The sequence below is a fragment of the Lolium perenne genome, chromosome 3 (genome assembly GCF_019359855.2).
Source record: "Lolium perenne isolate Kyuss_39 chromosome 3, Kyuss_2.0, whole genome shotgun sequence".
NCBI classification, from domain to species: Eukaryota; Viridiplantae; Streptophyta; class Magnoliopsida; order Poales; family Poaceae; genus Lolium; species Lolium perenne.
This window is the reverse complement of record NC_067246.2, coordinates 78,663,289-78,676,959: the sequence shown is the minus strand read 5'-3', so window position 1 is coordinate 78,676,959 and position 13,671 is coordinate 78,663,289. Positions and strand designations below refer to the sequence as shown.

The following is a 13,671-nucleotide window of genomic DNA, read 5'->3' as shown; positions in this document are numbered from 1 at the left end:
AGCGAATGAGTTCAAAGGTTGACCCCTTTGGATACCATAGCCCGAGAGTAGGAGTGAGAACAAGATATCTTAGAATCCGTTTGACCGCCATTAAATGGCTCTCCTTGGGAGCGGATTGAAAACGAGCACACATCCCTACACTTAGCATGATATCCGGCCTAGAGGCACAAAGGTAGAGCAAGGATCCTATCATGGAGCGGTATACCTTTATGTCCACATCCTTCTCACCGTCACATGAGCCAAGTTGCCCCTTTACGGGCATGGGTGTCTTCATTGGGCTTGCATTGGTCATGTTGAATTTCTTGAGCATGTCCTTCACATACTTTTCTTGAGAGATGAAGGTGCCTTTTGCAAGTTGCCTCACTTGGAAGCCTAGGAAGAACTTCAACTCTCCCATCATGGACATCTCAAATTTCCTAGTCATCAATAGCTCAAAAGCTTTGTTATGATTGGGGTTAGTTCCACCAAAGATAATATCATCAACATATATTTGACATATAAATAAGCCACCCCCTTTAACCCGCTTGGTGAAAAGGGTGGAATCGACCGTACCCATGCAAAACCCATCATGTAGTAAGAAATCCCTAAGGAACTCATACCAAGCTCGTGGAGCTTGCTTGAGACCGTAGAGTGCCTTATGGAGTAAATACACGTGGTTGGGTCGGCATGGGTCTTCGAAACCCGGGGGTTGAGCCACATATGCGGTTTCTTTTAGAGGACCATTCAAAAATGCACTTTTCACATCCATTTGAAATAGTTTGAAATTGTGGAAAGATGCAAATGCAAGCAAAAGACGAATAGCTTCAAGACGGGCTACCGGCACAAAGGTATCCTCAAAATCCATACCTTCTATTTGGGCAAACCCTTGCGCCACTAACCTTGCTTTGTTTCGTATGACAATGCCATTCTCATCTTGCTTGTTCTTGAATACCCATTTGGTCCCAATAACAATGATGCGATGATCCTTGGGTCTCTCAAGTAGAGACCATACTTCATTACGAGTGAAACACTCCAATTCTTCTTGCATGGCAATTACCCAATCCGGATCAACCAAGGCTTCATGTACCTTGAGTGGTTCAAAACTAGACACGAAAGCATGGTGTTGACAATAAGTGATAAGTAATGCATGGTGTCTACGAGTTACCACTCCTCTTGAGATGCTACCAAGGACTTGATCTACTTTCATGTCACTTGCCCTTGTAGCGGCCTTGATCTTCCGAATGGTTCCTTCATGATCAATGAATTCGTCTCTTGCTAGTACTTGATCATGAGGGACAACTTGAGCTTGATCATGAGTTGAGGATGTTTCTTGATCATCATCATGGTCTTGCTCAGTGGGTTGAGGTCTTTCTTCTTGTTCTTCGGAAAGTGACTCATCTTGAGTAGAGGATAAATCTTGAGTTGCACTTGATGGCTCAACTTGAGTTGAGCTAGGCTCAACTTGAGGTGAGCTTGATACTTCTATTCCATCATCTTGATCATCATTATGAATTTCCATGGGCTGAATGTGTCCAATGCCCATATGCTTGATGGCACTAGATGGATCATCATCATTACCTGCAACACATGGAACAACTTGCTCCACTTGGGAGCCATTATCTTCCAAGAACACCACGTCACAAGATACTTCAATAGTCCCAGTGGACCGGTTGTAGTATCTATAAGCGTGAGAGTTCTCCGTATATCCAACAAATATGCTCTCAATGGTTCTAGTTTCAAATTTACCGAGTTTCCCTTTGTTGTTCTTAACAAGACATTTGCATCCAAAGACACGAATGTACATGACATTAGGCTTGTTACCTGTGAGAAGCTCGTATGGAGTTTTGTTATGGAGGGGGCGGAGGAAGAGCCGGTTGGAGTAGTGGACGGCCGTTGAGATGGCTTCTCCCCAAAAGTTGTGGGTGAGTTGAATTCACTCAACATGGTTCTTGCCATCTCAATGATAGTCCGGTTCTTCCTTTCAACAACACCATTTTGTTGAGGGGTGTATGGCGCCGAAAACTCATGCTTGATGCCCTCATCATCAACGAACTCTTGCATGGTGTAGTTCTTGAACTCGGTGCCATTGTCGGTCCTAATCGCCTTGATCTCGGATTCATACGTACGTTGAGCTTTCTTGGCGAAGGTGATCTCTCTATGGGTCTCATCCTTAGACTTAAGGAGAAAGACCCAAGAGTATCTTGAGTAATCATCAACAATGACAAGTCCGTACTTGCTCCCAGCAAGAGTATCATAATGTGATGGCCCAAAGAGATCCAAATGAAGGAGCTCCAAAGGCCTAGATGTGGTGACGATACTCTTGATAGGATGTTTCTTCTTGAGTTGTTTTTCGGCTACACATGCACTGCATACACGATCTTTCTCAAAAGAAATGCCGGTTAGTCCAACAATGTGCTCACCCTTTAGGAGTTGTTTAAGATTTCTCATGTTGACATGACCAAGGCGGCGATGCTACAACCAACCTTCGTCATGTTTGGCCGCCATTAGACATGTGGCGAGAGATGGGCTCTCTTTCGAGAGGTCAACCACGTAAAGGTTGTTCTCCACAAATCCAACAAGGACCAATTTGAGATTGTCACTCCTAAAGACTTTCACATAATACTTAGTAAAATATGAATTGTAACCGGCATCAACGAGATGATATATAGAAAGTAAATTATAGCCAAGGGATTCAACAAGCATGACCGTCTCAAGGCACAAGTCCTTAGAGATTGCCACCTTGCCATACCCAAGTACCTTTCCCTTTGAGTTGTCACCAAAGGTGATGCTTGACTTCTTGTTGATATCCTCAATGAATTGATCAAGCACACCTCTTCCTCCGGTCATATGATTGGTGCATCCACTATCAAACACCCATTTTGGACCACCGGAGGAATACCCCTACAAAATCAAGTAGAGGATTTAGGAACCCATCGATTAATGGGTTCCTTTGCAATGGCAACAATATCTTTTGGTACCCAAATTGAGTACTCTCTATAAGCATAGCCATTACGAGGGCCAACATAGTTAGCATAAACATCACCATAATAATCAACAAATAAAGCATAGTGATTGTTTGGCCCCGTGCGGTCACCACTAGTGGCTTTGCCATCATTAGTGACCTTCTTGTTCTTATCTTGAGCGGGTTTCTCCTTGTTGTAGTTCTTCTTCTTGTGAAACTTGGGAACATATCCAAGTCCAAACTTTTGATTGTTTGACCTTTGCTTACTCAAGAGGTCATCCAATCCCATCTTGTTCTTGGCGGTGGTGAACTTTGCAAGTTCCTTTGTTAACCTAACATTTTCCTTAAGAATAGATGCTTGCTCACAAGAAGTTTCATTAGGATGATAGTCGAGACCATATTTAGTCACCAAGGATTCAAGATATGCATTGGTCTCAACATGCAAAGAGAGTTCCTCTTGTAAACGAACATGTTCCTCAACAAGCTTAGCATGCTCACTAGTAAAAGAAGCAGGGGAACTAGCAAGCTTTTCAACTACAATGGGATCCTTCATTGATTCAAGAGCCTTTGTGTAGGTTTCTTGGAGTAGGTCATGGTTCTCTCCAAGTTTCTTGAGCTCATCCTTAACAAGCTTGTTAGCTCTTTCAAGGTGGTCAAGATCCCTAGTGAGAGAAGCATGAGCAACTTCAAGTTCCTCCTTTGAGGCATGGAGCACTTGAGTCAAAGATTGAGCCCTATCAATAGTTTCTAGGTCCTTAACTTTATCAAGTTCATAAGTTTCAATTTGTTGCTTAAGGCCTTGAGATATGCACCTTTCGGTTTTTAGCTCTTGTCTTAGGAGATTGAATCTCCGTTCCTTCTCATTCAAATGATATTCTAATTCCTCAATGGACTCATCCTTTTCCTTGAGTGAGTCCATCAAGAAATCAAACTTGACAAGAGCTTCACCACGAAGGGTGCATCTAACATCATAAAGTTCCTTAAGCACAATTAATTCTTCTTGATTTTCGTTTTCATCATCAAGAACACTAGATAGGGAAGGTGGAGGTTCCATTACCTTGGTTTCCCTTGCCATAAGACAAGAGCCAACGATTGTAGAGGAGGGAGAGTCATCGGAGTCATCATCTTGAGTTGTCCTTGCCATGAAGGAAGAGCCAACATCATTCTCCGTGGAGTAATCCTTGGAGTAGTCATATGTGAAGAGTGACCCGGGCTTAGAGAAAGCCAAACCGGCCACTCCGGCCTCCTTCTCGTCATCTTCCTCTTCTTCATCGGACAAGTACTCGGCCCCAACAAAAGCTCTTCCCTTGTACTTCTTGTATCGATCGTTGATTGGGTTTGGCTTCAATCTTGGCTTGACCCCTTTGATGAACTTTGGCTTGTCTACCCTTTTCTCATAAGGGCACTCATTTGCAAAGTGGCTATCTTCATCACAATTGTAGCAAGTTCTCTTCTTCTTCTTGTCATTGAGGAGCATTGGGAACTTTGCCTTGTACTTCTTGGCAAAGAAAGAAAAGTCGGTAGCAATGTCACTAGTTGAAGTCATCTCTTCATCTTCTTCAATTTCATAGTCTTCTTTGCTTCCATGGTCGGCTCTAGCTTTGAGAGCAAGGTTGTGTGACACTTCATGGTTGTGTGAGGCTTCATCAACACGGTTCATTGCCATGAGCCTCTTTCCTGCTTTGGCCATGTTTTCATTGGCGGCCACATAGGAGACTAGATCATCGGAGTTGAGATCGGCACTCTTGGTCATGATTTGCAAGTTGAGTGCAAGGTTGGTGTCTTCTTGATTGACGGCAATCATAGCAATGACCTTGGACTTTATGAATGCTTCATTCATCTCGAAGCCGTCATTGTACTTCTCAACACCAAGTCCCTTGACCCTTACTCTAAGAGCACCAAGCCTAGCATAGGCATCGGCTACAGATTCTCCATCTCGAATCATGAACTGGTGGGCCTCTTGCTTTGCGGTCTCATAAAGAGCTGATTGGATCAAATCGGTTCCCTCTTGGAGTACTACGATCCGATCCCACAACTCTTTAGCGGAGACGATGTCATTGACTTGATCAAGAAGCTTGCGGTAGATGCCACTTCTAATCTTGTCACGTGCGGAGGCATTGAGTTGACGGTTGTAGAATTCGGTGGAGGTCAACTGAATGGGATCTTGTGGCTCCCGGTATCCATGAACGATGATCTCCCATAACTCCACACTGCAGCTGCGAATATGAGATTCCATAGAAGATTTCCAAAAAGGAAAGTGAGTTCCATCAAAATGGGGAACGGTCCCACTATGGTTTATATGAGGCATGGGTGAAGTGTTTTTGGGATAGTCATGGTTGACTTGATGGAAACTCTCTTGAGATGCCGAAGCCCCACTAGGATTCCCATTAGTCAAGTTCTTAAGCATGGCAGTCATCTGTGCCATTTGGCTTTGTAGGTCATCCTCCTTTTTCTTCTTCTCGACATCATATGCCAAGAATCTAGATTTCATTTCTCTAACCGAAAGGTTAGAGTCTTCATCTAGACCCTCGAATAGTTTTTCCATCTCACTCTTAAGGCGGTGAAGCCCTTAATAAGAGTCCAGGCTCTGATACCAATTGAAAGTATAGAGATGGTAAACCTAGAGGGGGGGTGAATAGGTTTCTACAGATTTTAATTCTTTCTTTGCAATATTAGGCTTTGCGGAATATAAAGGTGAGCCTAATGCAAACTAGGTGAAGCAACTTATATGAGGATACAACTAACTCGAGCACGAAGGCTCTCACAGGCAGTTAAATCACAAGTAAGGAGTTCGGTTAGAGATAACCGATAGCACGCGGAGACGAGGATGTATTCCCGAGTTCCCTTCCTTTGCAAGAAGGTACGTCACGTTTGGAGGGGTGGAGGTCCCACGAAGGATTCCCCACGCCACGAAGGCTCGCCCTATTCTCCGGAGCCTATCCCACGAAGGAATAGCTCACTCACTTGTGGTAGACTTTGAGGTAGCCTCCAAACCTTCACAATCTTGCCCGGAGCAAATCCACAGCCCGGATGCTTCCGGAGTCCTCTTGCCCACCTAGGGTTTCCAAGGAACCCTAGGAAGCAAGCTTCTCGATGAATACAAGGGGGAATGAGATTTGGCTTGGTAGAACAGTAGATCGGGTCCTCCTCTAACGATTCCACGGAGGGATTTGAGTTTGGGTGGAGGAGGAGGGAGATCTGAGGCTTTTGGTGTTTCTAGCAATGGAGTAAGAGAGAGAGAGCTCAAGAACAGCTTGTAGTGTAGTGCCTAACTGTTCAGAGGTAGGAGAAGGCCTATTTATAGTGTTCTTCGAAATATGGCCGTTGGTCACTTGCCACCTCATCTTTTCTCCCGACAAACCCGGTCAACCGGACCACTGACCGGATTGTCCGGTGCAGAGGCCGGTCGGACCGGGCCAGGGACCGGACCTGCCGATTCAGACCGGAAGGTAGACCGGACCCTGACCGGGGGACACTTTGCGTCGTCCAGGAGCTCCTCTGGTTGGCGCCCGGTTGGCACCCGGTCGACCGGACCGTACGCCGGCCCCGCCGGTCTGTAGGCCGGCAGACCGGGCAGCATACCGGACCACTTAGGCGCTCTTTTGACGCCCGGTTGGCGCCCGGTTGCCGGGCCGCACGCCGGACTGGCCGGTTGGGGGGCCGGCTGACCGGGCGGCCAACCGGATTTCTGCTGTAGACCCCTTTTCGATTGTTGTTGAAGTGGGGGGTCTCCTTTAGCCTTCTTGTTCCTTTGATACACCATTTATGCCTCTTTGCCTAATACCTGAGATTATCCTTATAAATGTATTAGGCCAAATACTCTAGCACGGTGTCATTGTTACCAAAATAATGGATAAGGGTAAAATACCCTTACAGTTTGCTTTGATCTGGCTGGAGAGATGAGTTCCGGAAAGCTCTGCTGGCGAATGGAACAGTGCATCTTTTGTCTACAGTTTGCTGGATCGGGTGGTATTCGGTCGCGCGTACCCATTTTTTTATTTCGACCGTTTGGTTCCGGAGGGAGCGTCGCGAAGCTCTATTATGTGTTAACATTAGGTGAATTTTTGGTCCATGGTGAAGTCAGAAGAAGGAATATCATGAAGGCCCGATTGGTGGACTGGCTAAAGGAGGTTCGAGTCTCCATGATGCTGAGGGATCTGCTTGGCGTTCCGTGCTCTGCAGCAGTGGTATGCATGTGGGGGCGGCAACACAAGAGAAGTTCAGAGTCTTACCTCTCAGGGTGAAAACCTAAGGTCTGGCCTTAACTGGTTGTGCCTGGAAATGTTCTTGTTGGAGGCATTGTTTTGAGAGTGGGGACTATCTTCAGGGTGAAAACCTAAGACCTTTGGTCGGGCGACGACGGCGCTGGTGCATTGTTCCCTTCTTGGAGGCGTCGCTTTTGGAGATTCTGTACTTCAGGTGTTGTCACGGTGGTGGCTGTATTGCTGTTGCTAGGTCTAGAATGATGTAGCGGGACTTTTATTTCTTAGTTTTCTTTACTCTTTTTTGGTTGTGTGCATCCGTACTTCTATTAGGGTGGGGCGTTGTTGCAAAGGCTGGGTGTAATTGGTATCTTTTGATATTAATATATTCCCTTTATCTAAAAAAAATTATATGTAAATCCGAGTACAACAAAAGTATGAGTACAATTTAGTGGACACACGAGTACAATTACGTAGAAAGCACGAGTACAGTTACATAGAGAATACGAGTACATCGAATAACGAGTACAACTTAGTGAACACCCGAGTACAGCTATACGCATGAGTAAGTACAAGTACAAGTGCACACACACGAGTGAGTATAGGTACAACTACACACATGGCTAAGTACAGGTACATAAGAGCATCTCCACAGGCGCCCCCGATAGCGGCCCGAATAGCTTTTTGGGAGCCGGGAGCGAAAATGGGCTCGCACCGGCGCACCCCAAATGGTGCCGGCCAATTTTCGAGCCCAATAGAGTCGCCGACAACCCCGTGCGGGCCCCTTCGCCAAGGGCGTGAATCGGGCGCGCCGACGCCTTGCGAGGATGAAATTTTTGGGCGTGGGAGTCGCCTGTCAGTGACGCCAGGGCGTCGTGCGGGATATTTTACCGCCACGACGCTTGGCCGGAAACTCTCCCGCCACCGTGCCGCGCGGGAAAGTCTCCCGCCACGACAGCGCGCTGGATGTTTCCCGCCTCGTCGACGGTCTATATTATCCCTCCTCCCCCGCCATTAATGCAAAAACCCTAGAAAACAACACAATGTGGGATTCGTGGGACGAGGCGGCGCTAGAGGCGGCCGTAGAAGTGTTGGAGGCGGACCCGCAACTCGTAGAGTACGAGGCGTGGGAGGAGGCGGCGTTAGCGGCGACCGTAGATGCCTACGACATGGGCGAGCGGCATCGCTAGGAGGCGGAGCGGAGGGAGCGCGGGGAGGCGCGGCGGAAGGTGGAGCGGCAGCGGCAGGAGGTGGAGCGGCGGCGCCATGAGGAGGAGAACCGGGTGGCGCTCGAGGAGGCGAAGCGGCTGGAGTTCCTGGAGGCGCGGCGGCGGTGGGAGGCGGCGAGCCACCGCCGGTCGGAGGCGCGATGGCAGAAGGGGTGGGAGGAGCTTGCGCTGCGGCGGTTGTAGTAGGAGGAGATGCAGCGTCAGGATGAAGTCTACGAGGCGCGTCGTTTGGCGGAGATGCAGCTCCGGCTACAGAGGCAGGAGTTGGATCACTGTCGCCGGCAGGAGGAGGTGGAGCAGCAGCTGCGTCAGGAGGCGGTGGCCACGGATAGAGCCGCCTACTTGACGTTCATGGCGGAGAGAGCAACGGGGGATCAACGACGAAGGAACAGGGTAGAGAGCATGGAAGAGAGCTCCGGTCGATCGTCCACCTCCACAGAGCCGGGTGGCCAGTAGGTAGTAGGCTAGAGATAAGCAGGTTTCAAATGTCATCCGGGATTGAGGAGTGCATAATGTTTTACTCGGATTTGACCGAAAATATTATTCATTCCTCGATCCTGAATGATATTAAAATGAAACTAAGCATAATATGTAGTTTGTGTAAAAAAACATTTCTACCGGGACCACCGTTTTGGGGGCGCTGGTGTGGGAATAGCTCCCCCAAATAGAGGATGCAGTACCGGCATCCCCCAAACGGAGGTGCCGGTGCCTATTTGGGGGCTGCCGGTGGAGATGCTCTAAGTACAGTTGCGCACACGAGCAAACACAGAAGTATAGTCGCGCACACGAGGATGTACATATACAGAAGTACAGTCGCACACATGAGCAAGTAAGTACAGTCACACACAAGAGCAAGTACAAGTACATAAGCACATGTACAGTAGCGCACAAGAGCAAGTACAATTACTTCGTGAAGAGAAAAACTGCATCAAATACACAAAAAACTGAAGTACTTATCAGTTGAAGTACGAGTACAGTTAGGGCACGTACAATGGAGTGATGTTAGCCTTCCCTTAAAGATGTCACGTCAGATTTTTGCTTAGTTGGAGGAGAGAGAATGAAGGGAGAGAAGGTTATCTTCCCTTAACTAAGGAATCATCTCTTAGGAAATAAGAGAATACTATTTTCTCCATTGTATGACATATGTCTTCCCTTAGCAACAAATTTGCAACCAAAATTTAAATATTAATATTAATTGCTAGAGATGGCTATAAGAGATAATGCATTGTATGACTCATATCTATTGCCTTCTCTAACTGAAGTGGCGGGGTAAGGGAAGGTATGCCTTCTCTACCATTGTACATGCCCTTAGGTACACACCACGAGTACAACCATACTAGTATTGGAAGTACGGAAAACAAATATTTTTAAACCTATCAATATGGAATCTAGTTTTGAAGATCTCGACGTAGAAGATCTCAAAAGTGAAAACGGATCGTAATTTGGACTTACGGTTTCCAAGATATTTCATTTAGAAAAACGAATCCAGAAAATAAAAGGACAAGCTGACACAAGCTAGCCCTCTCTATCTTTTTTCTCCTCTCTCATTCTCACCTTGCTTCCCCTTGCGACATGTGGCGAGCAGAAAGATAACTTTTCAGGAATTTTCTAGCACCACATCGCACCACTTATTGCGTGCAGAATGAGTTGTCTTCCCTTTACGAATGTCGGTTTCGGGAGAAATCTTCTTCTGTGTACAAGACCACGGTCACCCCAACCCAGTAGGCCCCCAGCCACTATAGTCTGGCCTGTTTGATAAAATGAAAAGTCTGCAAAGGCCGCCGCTGCACATAAATTGGCCCACCGTTCATTGTTATTTTTCTTATCTTCACGAAGCTTGATTCTGACAGTGACAGACATCCACCGCCAGCATAAGTAATTCCGTTTGTCCGCTCATACCAATCGACCAGAGCATTGGCTGGCCGATGGAGAGTGAGTGTCCTGGTAGTAAAAGTCTGAAACAACTAAACAAGCACACATGAGCGTTAACTAGCAAAAAAAGCCCGTGCGTTGCTACGGGTTATTTTATTTAAATATTGTAGCTGGCGTCCAACAAATGTTGGGCTTTCTGATTTGTCAAAATGCTCTGCCGAACTCCTGCCGTGCCATGTTCCGACTGTTGGGTCTCCCGTCGTGATGCTTCGCGCTCACACGTCTCACCATCTCGTCGCCTCGCTCGCCGCCCATAACCTGCCTGGCACACCTGCAAATTTCCGTAGCACCACCAGCCGATGTGGTCAAACAGGACCAACGCCCGTTGCACCACCCGCTACTGCGGTCGACCGCGACCGACGCCCGCGCTCACAGCATCTCCAACCTCGACCCCTTCCGTTCACACGCGCCGCTGGGCGAACCTTCGTGCCGTCCTCGATGGCCCCGCATGCCGCTCCTACCTCTGGTTCCTGCGCAGGCCGGGTCTCTGCGTGTCACCCTGCGCCGGCGCCAATCTCCACCACCTTTTGCCCCCAGCGTCCAAAAGCAGCAGCGGCATACGCGTGAGCGGGGCTTGTATCGCGTGAAAATAGCACCGACACAGCCGCTCCATCCCCGTACTGTTGCGCTTCCGCGCACCCCTGTGCCCCTGGTCCTCCGACCTCCTCCGACTGCCGGACTCCTGTCGGCAGCCACGTCGCGCCCCTCTGGCTACTCCGTCAAGCGCGCCCTCGACGACCACTGCCGGCTCCGCCCCTAGCTTGCCACACCGCTTCATCTCTGGCTCGGCCCCGCGGCCTGGCTGACTCTGCTGCCCGCTTCGGCCTCTCTGCCCGCGCCTCTGGTTTCCCCTGCGCCGCGGACAGCTCCAGCTCCCGGGCGGCCCGCATCGCGCCCGGCCGGCTCCGGCCGTCCATCATGCCCCTGCCATGAGAAGAAAAAAGAATGGAAAAAGGGAAAAGGTGGGGCCGACTGCACTGGTTGTCGGTTGGAGAGAGAAGAAAGGAAGGTCGGCAACCAGTGCGCCTATCGGCCACCGATCGGTCAGCAGTTTGCCGATCGGTCAGCAGTTTGCCGATCGGTGGCTGTCTGACCGACTGAGTCACACATTCATAAAATTATAAAATCGCTTAATAGTTGTAAAATTGCTAAAAATAACCGTATTCAAAAAAAAAACGTGAGAGAGGTCTACGTGGTAGAGGCTTAGAATGATTAACATGTTCTCGGCTCCAATCAAATTTTCGCCTTTGCGGAGGTTCCTTTTTCGATCTTAGTTTTTTGATCGTGGCAGGTTGTAACCTCATGTACAATAGAAGAGCTGCACGAATATTTTTTTTCTGTCACCGCTCTAACAGCATGTGTCTACGCAGCCTCGGAATGGTGGGACCTAGTCAGCATCCACGGAAAAAACTCCCCTTTCCTTCCACACAGATCAGCAGAAAAAATCCCCTTTCTATCCTTAGAGATCTACCTCTTTCCTCAAAATCCTCTCTCCGATCCATGTCCTCCCGTAATCCCTTCTTAGCTCTTCATCGGCACGATTCATGTCATCCCATAATCCCTTCTTAGCTCTTTGTCGGCAGGAGTTCTTGGGAGGAGCGGAGGCACACCTATGGGGCGCGGTGGCCGGAAGATGCTTGGGCAGAGCAGAGGCGCGGTGTTGGGCGAGTTCCTAGGAAAAACTGAGCTTCCGACGTCCGGCGTGGTCCTGTTTGGAGGAAGGGGACATCACGGAGCGGAGCAGGGGAGCCTCGACCGGATCTCGCGTGCATCGTCAGATAGAGTCGTGGTCGCGGATCTCCATTGCAGAGTTAGGCTTCATTCACTTGATGCTTAGGGAGAACACAGGTGATGGCCTCGTGCGGAGCGGGCATTGATCCAGTGCAGCGGCCGCGGCAGTTGGTGTGCGCTAGGGATCGTCGGGGATCTTAAGGGCGGCCATGGATTTGGAGTAACTATGATTTGATTTGTTCAGCCGTTCTGGTTACGGGACGGATGGGCCTCTGTTTTTTTTTTTTCCGAGACGGTGCGTACTCTTTTCACATGAGCGGTGGCAACGATTGTAATTTCGATGGACAATCATGGGCAAAGAAAAAACGGACGAAATTTTTTTCCTTCCTTTATTAGTAGGTATAGGTATAGATTACAATCTCTGTATGCAATGCCCAAGAGTACTCGCCGGGTACTTACTTCTTAAGCACTTATAAGTACAGGATGCGCGTACGGCTTCTTGTTCCAACACTTAACTGTTCCTGTCATTTGCGATCCGATGGCCTCGTCCATCTTGTGCGCTCTGCTGGTGGCGCTCACCGTGGTGGTGATCGGCAGCACGGCTCGCGGGGACGATGGCGCCAACGCCCTCGCCGGCTTCACCCTGGTACCAATGACGGAGTCGCGGTTCATCGTGGAGTGGCCCTACAACGTGCCGCTGGACGCGCGCTACGAGTTCGCCGGCGGCGTGCGCCGGATGTGGGTCTACTCCACCGACAAGCCCTTCAGCCGGACCCTCCCTGGCGCCGCGCGCACCGAGACCAAGATCAACGTATGTCTGCGCGGGCGCCACGCAAAATTGCAATCATCTCCTCTTTCGCATCGTCCTCCCACATTGCTTAACTAATCTCGATGGAAAATGTACGCAGGAGGTGTACAGGTCGGGCGTGTGGCAGTTCCAGGGCGAGGTGTACGTGCCGGCGGGCACGTCCGGCGCCAGCATCATGCAGATCTTCGGGGCGGTGCCGGAGCGGCAAGCCACGACGCTGATGCTCCACGTCTACGACGGCAGCCTCACCTTCTACCACGACCTGCACAGGGTGCTCGCCGAGAACATCTACGACCGCTGGCTTCGGCTCAACGTCATCCACGACGTGGCGGCGCGCAACGTCACCGTGTTCGTCGACGGTACCTGAGGCTGATTTCGGGCGGGCACGGCGCCCCTGGCGCGCCGCACTTCTTCAAGTTCGGGGTCTACAAGCAGTCGCACCACCACCCGTCGCACCTCATGGAGTCGCGGTGGAGGAACGTCCAGGTCTTCACCAAGCCATGACTCGCAAGGATCGCACACGGAGGGCATGTACTATATAACCTTTTATTCAAACCTAGGCAATGTTTTTTCTCTGATTAAATTATTTTTTAAAAAAAGTTGGACAGTTTGTAAGTAAAACCGACCAACATCTGATACAACACCACACATAACACCCCCGTCAGTCCCAAAATCACACTCTCGCACGAATCGACGACCAAGTCGACATAGCAACCAAAGGCAACACCAAAAACACCTCAACATAACACCACAAAGGTGGAAATCCCGAGCCGCCGCTCCGACATCTACACGCTACCTGAGGCCCCGAAGGGCATGTACTATAATGAT

General features: G+C 49.2%; 1 pseudogene; it reads left to right on the top strand.

Annotated features, from left to right (window-relative positions):
- The first annotated feature begins 12,573 nt into the window (after positions 1-12,573).
- Positions 12,574-13,347, top strand: LOC127339459 (citrate-binding protein-like; annotated as a pseudogene).
- Positions 13,348-13,671: the final 324 nt, after the last annotated feature.